At 40.7% G+C, this 14,194-nt stretch overlaps 1 pseudogene; it reads right to left on the minus strand.

The window, feature by feature from the left end:
• Positions 1-11,667: 11,667 nt before the first annotated feature.
• Positions 11,668-13,251, minus strand: LOC104653766 (annotated as a pseudogene).
• Between the last annotated feature and the right edge of the window lie 943 nt (positions 13,252-14,194).

The following is a 14,194-nucleotide window of genomic DNA, read 5'->3' on the forward strand; positions in this document are numbered from 1 at the left end:
TTCCTAGCAGTTTTTTCATTTTACATTCCCACCAACAGTGCATAAGTGTTCCAGTTTATTAACACATTATTTTCTGGTTTTGTTTTGATTTTATTGTTGTTTAATCACGGCCATTCTAACAAGTGAGAGGTGATACCTCATTGTGGTTTTGGTTTGTATTTCCATGATAGTTATTAATGTTAACCATCTTTTTATATATATGTTGGCCATTTGTACATCTTCATTGGAGAAATGTATATTTAAGTTATTTATTCGTGTTTTAATCATGTCATTAGGTTTTAGCTACTTAGTTGTAGGGGCTTCAAAAATATTTTGAATATTAAAACCTTACTATATATATAATTTACAAATATTTTATCGCTTTTCATAGGTTGCTATTTCACTCTGTTGATTTTATTCTTTGTGGCATAGAAACTTTTTAAATTGATATAGTCCCACTTGTCTATTTTTGTTGTTGTTCTTGCTTGTATTTTTGGTGTCATGGTTGAGAAATCATTGCCAAGACCAATGTCACAAAGATCTTCTCTTATGTTTTCTCTAGGAATTTTACAGTTTCAGTACTTATGTTCAATTCTTTAATACATTCTGGATTGATTTTTATGTATGGAGTAAGATAATGGTTCAATTTCATTCTTTTCTATGTGGATATCCAGCTATCCCAGCAATATTTGAAGAGACTATACTTTCTCTATTTTGTGTTCTTGTCACCATTGTCAAAGGTCAGTTAATCCTGTGTGAGTGGGTTTATTTCTGGGATTTCTGTTCTGTTCCGTTATTCCATATGTGTTTTTGTGTCAGTGAAATATTGCTATCATTATCATAGCTTTGTAATATATTTTGACATCAAATCATGCTGCCTCTGGCTTTGCTCCTCATATCCTAATTTCTTTGGCTGTTTGGAGCGTTTGTAGTTCCATATGAATTTGGGGCTTCATTTTTCTGTTTCTGTAAAATAAAATCTACTGGGATCTGGTAGGGATGACATTGAATCTAGAGATCACTTGGGGTGTATGGACATTTTAATAATACTAACTCTTCCAACCCATGTACACGAATATCATTAAATTTACTTGTTCATTCTTTAATTCCTTTGAGCAATGTTTTGCAATTTCATTTTACAAGTGTTTACATTTTACAAATTTATGTTTTACATTGTACAAATTTATTACTAATTATGTTTCATGCTATTGTAAATGTGACTGTTATCTTTTTTTTTATTATTATTATACTTTAAGTTCTAGGGTACATGTGCATAACGTGCAGGTTTGTTACATATGTATACTTATGCCATGTTGGTGTGCTGCACCCACCAACTCGTCAGCACCCATCAATTCATCATTTATATCATGTATAACTCCCCAGTGCAAACCCTCCCTCCTCTCCCCTCCCCATGATAGGACCCAGTGTGTGATGATCCCCTTCCCGAGTCCAAGTGATCTCATTGTTCAGTTCCCACCTATGAGTGAGAACATGCGGTGTTTGGTTTTCTGTTCTTGTGATAGTTTGCTAAGAATGATGGTTTCCAGCTGCATCCATGTCCCTACAAAGGACGCAAACTCATCCTTTTTTATGGCTGCATAGTATTCCATGGTGTATATGTGCCACATTTTCTTAATCCAGTCTGTCACAGATGGACATTTGGGTTGATTCCAAGTCTTTGCTATTGTGAATAGTGCCGCAATAAACATACGTGTGCATGTGTCTTTGTAGTAGAATAATTTATAATCCTTTGGGTATATACCCAGTAGTGGGATGGCTGGGTCATATGGTACAACTAGTTCTAGATCCTTGGGGAATTGCCATACTGTTTTCCATAATGGTTGAACTAGTTTACAATCCCACCAACAGTGTAAAAGTCTTCCTATTTCTCCACATCCTCTCCAACACCTGTTGTTTCCTGACTTCTTAATGATTGCCATTCTAGCTGGTGTGAGATGGTATCTCATTGTGGTTTTGATTTGCATTTCTCTGATGGCGAGTGATGATGAGCATTTTTTCATGTGTCTGTTGGCTGTATGAATGTCTTCTTTTGAGAAATGTCTGGTCATATCCTTTGCCCACTTTTTGATGGGTTGTTTTCTTCTTGTATATTTGTTTGAGTTCTTTGTAGATTCTGGATATTAGCCCTTTGTCAGATGAGTAGGTTGCAAAAATTTTCTCCCATTCTGTAGGTTGCCTGTTCACTCTGATGGTAGTTTCTTTTGCTGTGCAGAAGCTCTTTAGTTTAATTAGATCCCATTTGTCAATTTTGGCTTTTGTGGTTGTTGCTTTTGGTGTTTTAGACATGAAGTCTATGCCCATGCCTATGTCCTGAATGGTACTACCTAGATTTTCTTCTAGTGTTTTTATGGTATTAGGTCTAACATTTAAGTCTCTAATCCATCTTGAATTAATCTTCGTATAAGGGGTAAGGAAAGGATCCAGTTTCAGCTTTCTACTTATGGCTAGCCAATTTTCCCAGCACCATTTATTAAATGGGGAATCCTTTCCGCATTTCTTGTTTCTCTCAGGTTTCTCAAAGATCAGATGGCTGTAGGTGTGTGGTATTATTTCTGAGGACTCTGTTCTGTTCCATTGGTCTATATCTCTGTTTTGGTACCAGTACCATGCTGTTTTGGTTACTGTAGCCTTATAGTATAGTTTGAAGTCAGGTAGCGTGATGCCTCCAGCTTTGTCCTTTTGACTTAGGATTGTCTTGGCAATGCGGGCTCTTTCTTGCTTCCATATGAACTTTAAAGCAGTTTTTTCCAATTCTGTGAAGAAACTCATTGGTAGCTTGATGGGGATGGCATTGAATCTATAAATAACCTTGGGCCGTATGGCCATTTTCACGATATTGATTCTTCCTATCCATGAGCATGGTATGTTCTTCCATTTGTTTTGTCCTCTTTGATTTCACTGAGCAGTGGTTTGTAGTTCTCCTTGAAGAGGTCCTTTACATCCCTTGTAAGCTGGATTCCTAGGTATTTTATTCTCTTTGAAGCAATTGTGAATGGAAGTTCATTCCTGATTTGGCTCTCTGCTTGTCTGTTACTGGTGTATAAGAATGCTTGTGATTTTTGAACATTAATTTTGTATCCTGAGACTTTGCTGAAGTTGCTTATCAGCTTAAGGAGATTTTGGACTGAGACAATGGGGTTTTCTAAATATACAATCATGTCATCTGCAAACAGGGACAATTTGACTTCTTCTTTTCCTAACTGGATACCCTTGATTTCTTTCTCTTGCCTGATTGCCCTAGCCAGAACTTCCAACACTATGTTGAATAGGAGTGGTGAGAGAGGGCATCCCTGTCTTGTGCCAGTTTTCAAAGGGAATTTTTCCAGTTTTTGCCCGTTCAGAATGATATTAGCTGTGGGTTTGTCATAAACAGCTCTTATCATTTTGAGGTACGTTCCATCAATACCGAATTTATTGAGCGTTTTTAGCATGAAGGGCTGTTGAATTTTGTCAAAAGCCTTTTCTGCATCTACTGAGATAATCAGGTGGTTCTTGTCTTTGGTTCTGTTTATATGCTGGATTACGTTTATTGATTTGCGAATGTTGAACCAGCCTTGCATCCCGGGGATGAAGCCCACTTGATCATGGTGGATAAGCTTTTTGATGTGCTGCTGAATCTGGTTTGCCAGTATTTTATTGAGGATTTTTGCATCGATGTTCATCAGGGATATTGGTCTAAAATTCTCTTTTTTTGTTGTGTCTCTGCCAGGCTTTGGTATCAGGATGATGTTGGCCTCATAAAATGAGTTAGGGAGGATTCCCTCTTTTTCTATTGATTGGAATGGTTTCAGAAGGAATGGTACCAGCTCCTCCTTGTACCTCTGGTAGAATTCAGCTGTGAATCCATCTGGTCCTGGACTTTTTTTGGTGGGTAGGCTATTAATTGTTGCCTCAATTTCATAGCTTGCTATTGGTCTATTCAGGGATTCAACTTCTTCCTGGTTTAGTCTTGGGAGAGTGTAAGTGTCCAGGAAATTATCCATTTCTTCTAGATTTTCTAGTTGATTTGCGTAGAGGCGTTTATAGTATTCTCTGATGGTTGTTTGTATTTCTGTGGGGTCGGTGGTGATATCCCCTTTATCATTTTTATTGCGTCTATTTGATTCCTCTCTCTTTTCTTCTTTATTAGTCTTGCTAGCGGTCTGTCAATTTTGTTGATCTTTTCAAAAAAGCAACTCCTGGATTCATTGATTCTTTGGAGGGTTTTTTGTGTCTCTATCTCCTTCAGTTCTGCTCTGATCTTAGTTATTTCTTGCCTTTTGCTAGCTTTTGAATGTGTTTGCTCTTGCCTTTCTAGTTCTTTTAATTGTGATGTTAGAGTGTCAATTTTAGATCTTTCCTGCTTTCTCTTGTGGGCATTTAGTGCTATAAATTTCCCTCTACACACTGCTTTAAATGTGTCCCAGAGATTCTGGTATGTTGTATCTTTGTTCTCATTGGTTTCAAAGAACATCTTTATTTCTGCTTTCATTTCGTTACGTACCCAGTAGTCATTCAGGAGCAGGTTGTTCAGTTTCCATGTAGGTGAGCGGTTTTGAGTGAGTTTCTTAGTCCTGAGTTCTAGTTTGATTGCACTGTGGTCTGAGAGACAGTTTGTTATAATTTCTGTTCTTTTACATTTGCTGAGGAGTGCTTTACTTCCAATTATGTGGTCAATTTTGGAATAAGTGTGATGTGGTGCTGAGAAGAATGTATATTCTGTTGATTTGGGGTGGAGAGTTCTATAGATGTCTATTAGGTCCGCTTGGTGCAGAGATGAGTTCAATTCCTGGATATCCTTGTTAACTTTCTGTCTCGTTGATCTGTCTAATGTTGACAGTGGAGTGTTGACGTCTCCCATTATTATTGTATGGGAGTCTAAGTCTCTTTGTAAGTCTCTAAGGACTTGCTTTATGAATCTGGGTGCTCCTGTATTGGGTGCATATATATTTAGGAGAGTTAGCTCTTCCTGTTGAATTGATCCCTTTACCATTATGTAATGGCCTTCTTGGTCTCTTTTGATCTTTGATGGTTTAAAGTCTGTTTTATCAGAGACTAGGATTGCAACCCCTGCTTTTTTTTTGTTCTCCATTTGCTTGGTAGATCTTCCTCCATCCCTTTATTTTGAGCCTATGTATGTCTCTGCATGTGAGATGGGTCCCCTGAATACAGCAGACTGATGGGTCTTGACTCTTTATCTGGTTGGCCAGTCTGTGTCTTTTAATTGGAGCATTTAGTCCATTGACATTTAAGGTTAATATTGTTATGTGTGAACTTGATCCTGTCATTATGATATTAACTGGTTATTTTGCTCGTTAGTTGATCCAGTTTCTTCCTAGCCTCGATGGTCTTTACATTTTGGCATGTTTTTGCAATGGCTGGTACCGGTTGTTCCTTTCCATGTTTAGGGCTTCCTTCAGGGTCTCTTGTAAGGCAGGCCTGGTGGTGACAAAATCTCTAAGCATTTGCTTATCTGTAAAGGATTTTATTTCTCCTTCACTGATGAAACTTAGTTTGGCTGGATATGAAATTCTGGGTTGAAAATTCTTTTCTTTAAAAACGTTGAATATTGGCCCCCACTCTCTTCTGGCTTGTAGAGTTTCTGCTGAGAGATCTGCTGTTAGTCTGATGGGCTTCCCTTTGTGGGTAACCCGACCTTTCTCTCTGGCTGCCCTTAAGATTTTTTCCTTCATTTCAACTTTGGTGAATCTGGCAATTATGTGTCTTGGAGTTGCTCTTCTGGAGGAGTATCTTTGTGGCGTTCTCTGTATTTTCTGAATTTGAATGTTGGCCTGCCCTACTAGGTTGGGGAAGTTCTCCTGGATGATATCCTGAAGAGTGTTTTCCAACTTGGTTTCATTTTCCCCCTCACTTTCAGGCACCCCAATCAGACGTAGATTTGGTCTTTTTACATAATCCCATACTTCTTGCAGGCTTTGTTCATTTCTTTTTCTTCTTTTTTCTTTTGGTTTCTCTTCTCGCTTCATTTCATTCATTTGATCCTCAATCGCTGATACTCTTTCTTCCAGTTGATTGAGTCGGTTACTGAAGCTTGTGCATTTGTCACGTATTTCTCGTGTCATGGTTTTCATCTCTGTCATTTCGTTTATGATCTTCTCTGCATTAATTATTCTAGCTGTCAATTCTTCCACTCTTTTTTCAAGATTTTTAGTTTCTTTGCGCTGGGTACGTAATTCCTCCTTTAGCTCTGAGAAGTTTGATGGACTGAAGTCTTCTTCTCTCATCTCGTCAAAGTCATTCTCTGACCAGCTTTGATCCGTTGCTGGCGATGGGCTGCGCTCCTTTGCAGGGGGAGATGCGCTCTTATTTTTTGAATTTCCAGCTTTTCTTCCCTGCTTTTTCCCCATCTTTGTGGTTTTATCTGTCTCTGGTCTTTGATGATGGTGACGTACTGATGGGGTTTTGGTATAGGTGTCCTTCCTGTTTGATAGTTTTCCTTCTGACAGTCAGAAGGACTATCTGTTGGTCTGTTGGAGATTGCTTGAGGTCCACTCCAGACCCTGTTTGCCTGGGTATCAGCAGCAGAGGTTGCCAAAGATAGAATATTGCTGAACAGCGAGTGTACCTGTCTGATTCTTCCTTTGGAAGTTTCCTCTCAGGGGTGTACTCCACCCTGTGAGGTGTGGGGTGTCAGACTGCCCCTAGTGGGGGATGTCTCCCAGCTAGGCTACTCGGGGGTCAGGGACCCACCTGAGCAGGCAGTCTGTCCGTTTTCAGATCTCAACCTCCACGTTGGGAGATCCACGGCTCTCCCCAAAGCTGTCAGACAGAGTTGTTCGTGTCTGCACCGGCCCCCGCTGCTTCCCCTGTTGGTCTTCAGCTGTGCGCTGTCCCCAGAGGTGGAGACTACAGAGACAGGCAGTCTTCCTTGAGCTGCTGTGAGCTCCACCCAGTTCGAGCCTCCCAGAGGCTTTGTTTACCTACTTAAGCCTCAGCAATGGTGGGCGCCCCTCCCCCAGCCTCGCTGCTGCCTTGCCGATAGATCGCGGCAGACTGCTGTGTTAGCAGTGAGGGAGGCTCCGTGGGCGTGGGACCCTCCCAGCCAGGTGTGGTATATATTCTCCTGGTGTGCCTGTCTGCTTAAAGCGCAGTATTGGGGTGGGAGTTACCCGATTTTCCAGGTGTTGTGTGTCTCAGCTCCCCTGGCTAGGAAAACGGATTCCCTTCCCCCTTGCACTTCCAGGTGAGGCGATGCCTCGCCCTGCTTCAGCTCTCGCTGGTCAGGCTGCAGCAGCTGACCAGCACTGATTGTCCGGCACTCCCTAGTGAGATGACCCCAGTATCTCAGTTGAAAATGCAGAAATCACCGGTCTTCTGTGTCGCTCGCGCTGGGAGTTGGAGACTGGAGCTGTTCCTATTCGGCCATCTTGCTCCGCCCCCGTGACTGTTATCTTAATTTACTTTTCAGATAGTTCACTGTTAGCATGTAGAAATACAACTGATTTTTGTATGTTGATGTATTATCCTGCAATGTGCTGAATTTGTTTATTAGTTCTAAAGTTTTTTTTTTGTGGAGTACTTAGGGTTTTATACATTTAAGACCATGTACTCTGTGAAAACGGACAACTTAACTTCTCCCTTTCCATTTTGCATGCCTTTTATTTTATTTTCTTGCCTATTTATTCTGGCTACAACTTCCAGTATGATATTCAGTAGAAGTGGTGTGAATTTGTGTCTTTTCTTTGTTCCTGATCTTAGACAAAAAAAAAAAAAAATAGTTTTTGAATACTATGTGTGTTGTTAGATGTAAGATTATAGGTTGTGGAAAATTTTTTCTATAAATAGTTTGTTGAGAGATTTTTGTAATGACAAGGTTATTGAATTTTATCACATGCTTTTTCTGTATCTATGGAGATGATCCTGTGATATTTTTATCTTTACTTTTGTTAATGTGATGTATCACATTAATTGACTTAGATATTTTTTGAAACATCATTTTTTCCCAGAATTAAATCACACTTTGTTTGATCTATGATCTTTTCAATGGGCTATTTAATTTGGAGTGCTAGTCTTTTGTCAAGGATTTTCACATCTATGTACATCAAGAATATTGGCCCTGTAATTTTTTTCCTCATATTTATGTGTTTGGCTTTGGTCTCAGAGTAATTCTGGCCTTATAAAATGAGGTTGGAAGTGCTCTTTTTGCTTCATTTGTTTTTGGAAGAGTTTAAGATGAATTGTGTTAATTCCTCTTTAAATGTTTGGTAGAATTCACCAGTGAAGCCATCTAGTCCTGGACTGTTTTTGTTGTCAGGGGGTTTCTGATTGATAACTCAAAATGTTATCTGTTATTGATTTGTTCATATTTTTCATTTCTTCATTATTAAGTTTTGGTAATATGTATGTTTATAGGAATTCATTGATTTTGTCTAACTTTTGCAGTTTGTTGGCATAGAGTTTACAGTAGTCTCTTGTGATCATTTTTCATCTGATTTCATTTATTTGATTCTTTTTTCTTAGTATGCCTAGCTAAGTGTTTATCAATTTTGTTTATTTTTTCAAAAAAATCTTTTCATTTTGTTGAAAATGGAGGATGGAGGGATGGGACAGTTAAAAACTACCTATTTGGTACTGTGCTGACTACCTTGGTGATAGAATCCATACTCCAAACTTCAGCATCCTGCAATATTCCCATGTAACATATTTGTCCATGTGTGCCTTGTATCTAAATGAAAAATTGAAATTAAAACAAGTCCATTCAAACTTTTAAGAACATGTTTTAGAGTATACTGAAGTCTCCTGTATCCATTAGGAAAATAATATGACTAATTATTTTGCAATGATTATAATTCAAACAGGTATGCCTTGATTCCTTGTCATCTTTTGCTCTCACCAAAATGTAAGCCCCTTCAATTACCTATACTTTTTGCTGTTTCTTCTCCCCTCACCCTAATGCCCACTGATTCTCTCCATTCCAAAATATTTCACACTGTCTTGTGGTGCCTCATTCCTCGGTTAAAAATGCAAATAATCATTAACTAATCACTGAACATGGTCTCCAACTGTTCTCTTAAATAAAGCTTGGCCGTCCCTTGTAGATACTACTGTCCCAGAACTCTTTCTGGTGGTGGTTGCTCATTCTCCCTAATTCCACAAACACCATGATTACAAGGTGTTTTTGGTCACATTTTCTCTCAGTGCTTCATTTGAATATAAGTCCATCTCTATGTTTAAAAACTCCTCTTTCTTTGAAGTTTCTGTCATTTGGTAAGCTGTACTCTTGCTTAATTGTTCATATTTAGCAACAACTTTGCCCCTTATCTTCAATCATTGAAGACTGTGGTAGCTAGCTCAGTCCTATTGCCCAGCCAACATCAATGGTGACTTCATTATTTATGTGGAAAGTAATTTTAATACCTCATAATCTTGGTTCTTGGACCTCCTCAACTTCAGTGATTTTCATTTACCACTCACATGGTTATAGAATACAACTTGGCTTTTCAACCTTTGTTTTTAAGCTATATGTCATTATCTCTTGTCTGTCATTGCCTTCTTATACTTGCCTCCTTTCTATCCAGTATAGACTACTAAAAGCATAACTGCTATCACACCCTTACCAATACTTTCAAATTTCCAGCCACTTTATTCTAAGTCTCTGGCAAAAATAAAAACCCAGATAAATGCACTGTCTTTTTTTATTATAATATCCACACTAATGAACACCACTGGAAATTCTCAGATAAAATTTAGTCTTGGTCTTTAACAACTGGCCCTATGAACTGGCTTGCAAACTTGCTTCCTTAGCTTAGCTGTAATATCCTTTACTTTAGACCTCTGATGTTGTTGGGTGTTAACTTACAATCCATTCATCATTTCTCATTTATATAAATACACAGTCCCAAAAAGAGATACTACTGTAACTGGTCACATTTAAGGTCATTAACTGGGCCATTTTCTTTTTTGTGTGTGAAAAACTTTTATTCTGAGAATCTAAAATCTGGACAAAGAGTATTGGACTTCAGAAAAAGCCTACACAAAATTGTCTCATTTCTTCCCTAATACATTGTCAATCTAAGAATAAAGAGGTGAAAAAAAACCTTTAAAAATAACATTGCTTCAGTTTGTCTGCAGGTGCGTGATTTAAAATATCCCTGTTCTATTGAGGTACAGGCTGCAAACTTTGGTAAAATTGGAAAAATTAACAAACCCTTTCAAAATAAATACAAAAACAAAAACAACACTGAACCTTAACGTTATATCTTTCTCAGTACATATATAGTAACTACAAAAAAAAAAAAAAAAAGAATCATTTAAAAACTGTGGTCGAAAAAAAAAAAAAAAAAAAAAAAAAAAACCTCTTGTAAGTTCTCAATTGCCAAGTTAAAAAATTGAATTTAAATGATCTGTAAGACTCAAACTGTTCCCAAGCACCCACTCAGTGTCAGGAAGAACTTAATGATTGCAGTTTCTAGAATTTGTTTGGCATTTTCAATAATTCAGTGCTCACCACAGGAATGTTGTCTTTAGAGAGAAGGAGTGAACCAAAGGCACTTGAACTTGGCTTCCTGTGTTGGCATCCATCCGTGGCCAGCTTCTTCGGACAGCATCAGCCACATGCCTGTCCCCACATGGAGCAGAGTCCTGTTGAGGCCACTTCTGCATGGCCCCAACACTATGCTTGCAGGGGCAGAGGAGTTTTCAAGTGGATCTCAAACACCAAGAGTCTGGTGGGGGATGGCTTTGAGGGAAAGGTTTGAACTGGGCCAAGATGTTTCCTCTTTTCCTTGCAACAATTTCAACAGACAGCTAGACTACATCATGCCATGGGCCACCACAGAGACCCATCTCGTTGGACTTTAGATGATAAAATGCTGTCAGATAGATGCTTGCTCTGACCTTGGGGGCCAAACCCATGAACACAAAAGAAGGACTGTTACCTCCCCCACTTCTTAGAGATGGTGGCATCAACTTCTGAGAACCTGACATCAGAATAATGAACAGTCTCCACGCCACATAGTTTCTGATTCCATCTTTAAAAAGTCTTATGTTGTGCACACGTATGTGTATTGCGGTACTATTCACAATAGCAAAAACTTGGAACCAACCCAAATGTCCATCAATCACAGACTGGATTAAGAAAATATGGCACATATACACCATGGAATACTATGCAGCCATAAGAAAGGATGAGTTCATGTCCTTTGTAGGGACATAGATGCAGCTGGAAACCATCATTCTCAGCAAACTATGGCAAGAACAGAAAACCAAACACCATATGTTCTCACTCATAGGTGGGAATTGAACAATGAGAACACTTGAACACAGGAAGGGGAACATCACACACCAGGGCCTGTTGTGGGGTGTGGGGAGCAGGGAGGGATAGCATTAGGAGATATACCTAATGTAAATGATGAGTTAATGGGTGCAGCACACCAACATGGCACATGTATAGGTATGTAACAAACCTGCACATTTTGCACATGTACCCTAGAACTTAAAGTATAATAAAAAAGAAAAAGAAAAAGAAAAAAGAAAGAAATAAAAGCATAGTTTATAGAATAAAAATTGTCAAAAAAATTCTTATGTTTTGTCAATAAATTGCAGGCTTTTATGTTTACAAAAAAATAACAAAATACTGAGAAGTCCAACTTTTAGCCAGAATACATAAATTCCTGAAAGTGTATGAAAATGTATAGATTGGAAAATTAAAAATAAAAAAAGGAAAACAAACCTTTATAGGGAAGGAAGGAAACACTACATGTTTAAGTTAAGCCCACAAAGAACAACATCAGGGCCGATGAAAGAGCCCTCCCACACGTTTTAAGCAAAACGCCTGTGGAGAAGTGCTTGGAGATCACCGGCCATTGCCGTAGCCAAGCAAGAGCTGGTTGAGGATGGTCTGCAGGGGCTGGTTCACCTGCATGGCATAGCTCCAGCCCAGGTCATAGCGACAGGCAGGGCAGCTTAGCACCTGTGCCCGGAAGGATCTATCCAGGCAGTCCTTGCATACCTTACGCTGGCACACTGTTGCAATGGGCCAGAACACCAGCTCCTGACAGCAGATACACTGGAGCGTCTCCTCCACTTTACTCAGGAACATCTGATACGGGCTGCTGCTCGCTGACTGGCCCTCGACCGAAGCTAGGACCTCATTCCACAGTTTGGCATTGCTCTTGTCCTCTCTGATGAGGCAGCTCTGTTGGGCCGTGAGGCTGTAGGGCTCCACTTTAGTTTTCTTGGATGTCCAGTGAGGAGACGCGGCCCTGTGGCCACCTCCTGCCTACTTCTGCTTCCACTTTCCCTTGCTTGCCCTGAGGCCTGCAAAGCCCTCCTCCTGCTGCTCCTCCTCCTCCCTCTTGCTGTTCTTCTCCCGCTCTCGGTAGACCAGGGCTTCCAGGTGGCCTTAGTCAGCCCCAGCTGACTTGATCCATTCCTTCCCCTCCTTCGTCCAGGGGCCAGAGTCGTCGTCGTCCCTCTGCAGGAGGTAGTGCCACGGGAGAAACCTGGACTTCCCCTTCTCGGGCCACTACTTCACCACCTGCTAGATGCAGTCATAGCAGTTGCCCTTGGCGGGGGCGTACTTCCTGTTCTTACCACCCTTGATGCTGCACACCACCATAACAGGTTTTCCCGACTGCCAGTCCTTGGCCTCAACCCCTTCTTGGTCATTAATGAGAGTAAAGCAGTTGAGAGCCAGCGCCCTGTTGGTGTTGGTGAGTTTCTGATCACAAGACTGTTCCACGGTCCTCTTGTTGCAAGAAAGATCTCAACCATCACTACCCGTGTATCTGAAAAAATTCTCCTTGTCCCCATCGTCCTTGTTGCCCCTGTCCAGGGCCAGGGAGTACGACCCGTAGTTGCTCCGGCCGTGAATGCCAGCCACGTGGGGCCGATGAACCCCAGACTAGCTGACCTGGACTCAGAACCGCCACATGGTGCCCATGGGGATCCCTGGGATGGATCCGTAGTGGTTGGACAGGAGGATGGTGCACTCTTTGGTGGGGCCCACACACGCAATGCCCTTGCCCCAGTCCCGCTTTGAGGACAACGTGGCTGAGGCCATCTACACCTTCTTGCTCTCTCTCAGCCTCTCCCCTGCCAGCACCACCTTGCTGGTGTGATTCCTGCACTTGGGCAGTACCACTCCTCCTCGCTGGGAATGCTGCTGAGGGGCGGGCGCAGGCAGTAGATGTGGAAGGTCATGTCACATTTGTCACACATGAACTGCTTCTCCGGGTCTTGCTGGCCCCTGCACAGGTGGCAGGCGCAGACCCAGCAGAGTCTATTCACCTCATCCTTGCAGTGTTTGCAGGATGGGATATTCGTGGAGGTAAATGAGAGTATTGGGTTCGACCCCATGATTAAACTGGACATCTAACTAACATAGAAACATAATTCTCATAGTTCATTTTGAGACAACACTTAGAGAGTTAGGTTTTAGAAACAAGATCAACTAACAATTCAGTCACATTTGTGATTGTTTCTTATGTTACTCTAAAAACTTTGTGGACTGATGTTGTTTTATTCTAAAGAAAGATCCGGGGTATCATGACTGAAGCATCATTTAATATAATCATCAAAGTACCTTCTATCTAATATGCACAGAAGCTACCATAGACCGTAGACACTTTCCTGAGACTCCCTATTCTACCACTTTGTCCCTCATTCTCATAAAATAATATCACTTCTTATTTCACCAATTTAGAACTGGCTATATACTTTTCAGGACACAGTGAAAAATGGAAATGCATGTAAGGAGTGGGGAATTCAATCTCTCTTTCTCTTTTCACAGCCTGCAGCTTCCACCCAATGTGAATAGCGAACCCCCAAGGCATTGCAAGTTTCACACGAGAAGATGTTTGGTACACAGAAAGGCAAGAGGCCTACCACTTGCTCATTGTGCCATAGCACTGCCAGACTATGGGAAGGATGACCTCTGTCTTGCCCTGTCCAAAAGTATTGTGACCATGAACTCAACTACAAATGTTATCTATGATCCTATCCAGTCCTCTGCCAGGGTTGAAAGGCAATGCAGCCTGATCACTGTCTAAGGCAGATGATGACAGTGGTTGAAAGATACAGTCAGGAGGGAGGAGGATACCTGAAACCTATGGAAGCAGGGGCAGAAAGCTGGCAGCTTAGAACTCATCCTGGGGAGGTGGTAAGGTTGACAAGAGGCCAGGCTACACTTGAGCTGAAATCTCAAGCTTAAAATGTAACATAAATTCAAAGATAAAATTGTTAAGAATTTCAA

The sequence above is a fragment of the Rhinopithecus roxellana genome, chromosome 7, assembly GCF_007565055.1.
Source record: "Rhinopithecus roxellana isolate Shanxi Qingling chromosome 7, ASM756505v1, whole genome shotgun sequence".
Taxonomy (NCBI): Eukaryota; Metazoa; Chordata; class Mammalia; order Primates; family Cercopithecidae; genus Rhinopithecus; species Rhinopithecus roxellana.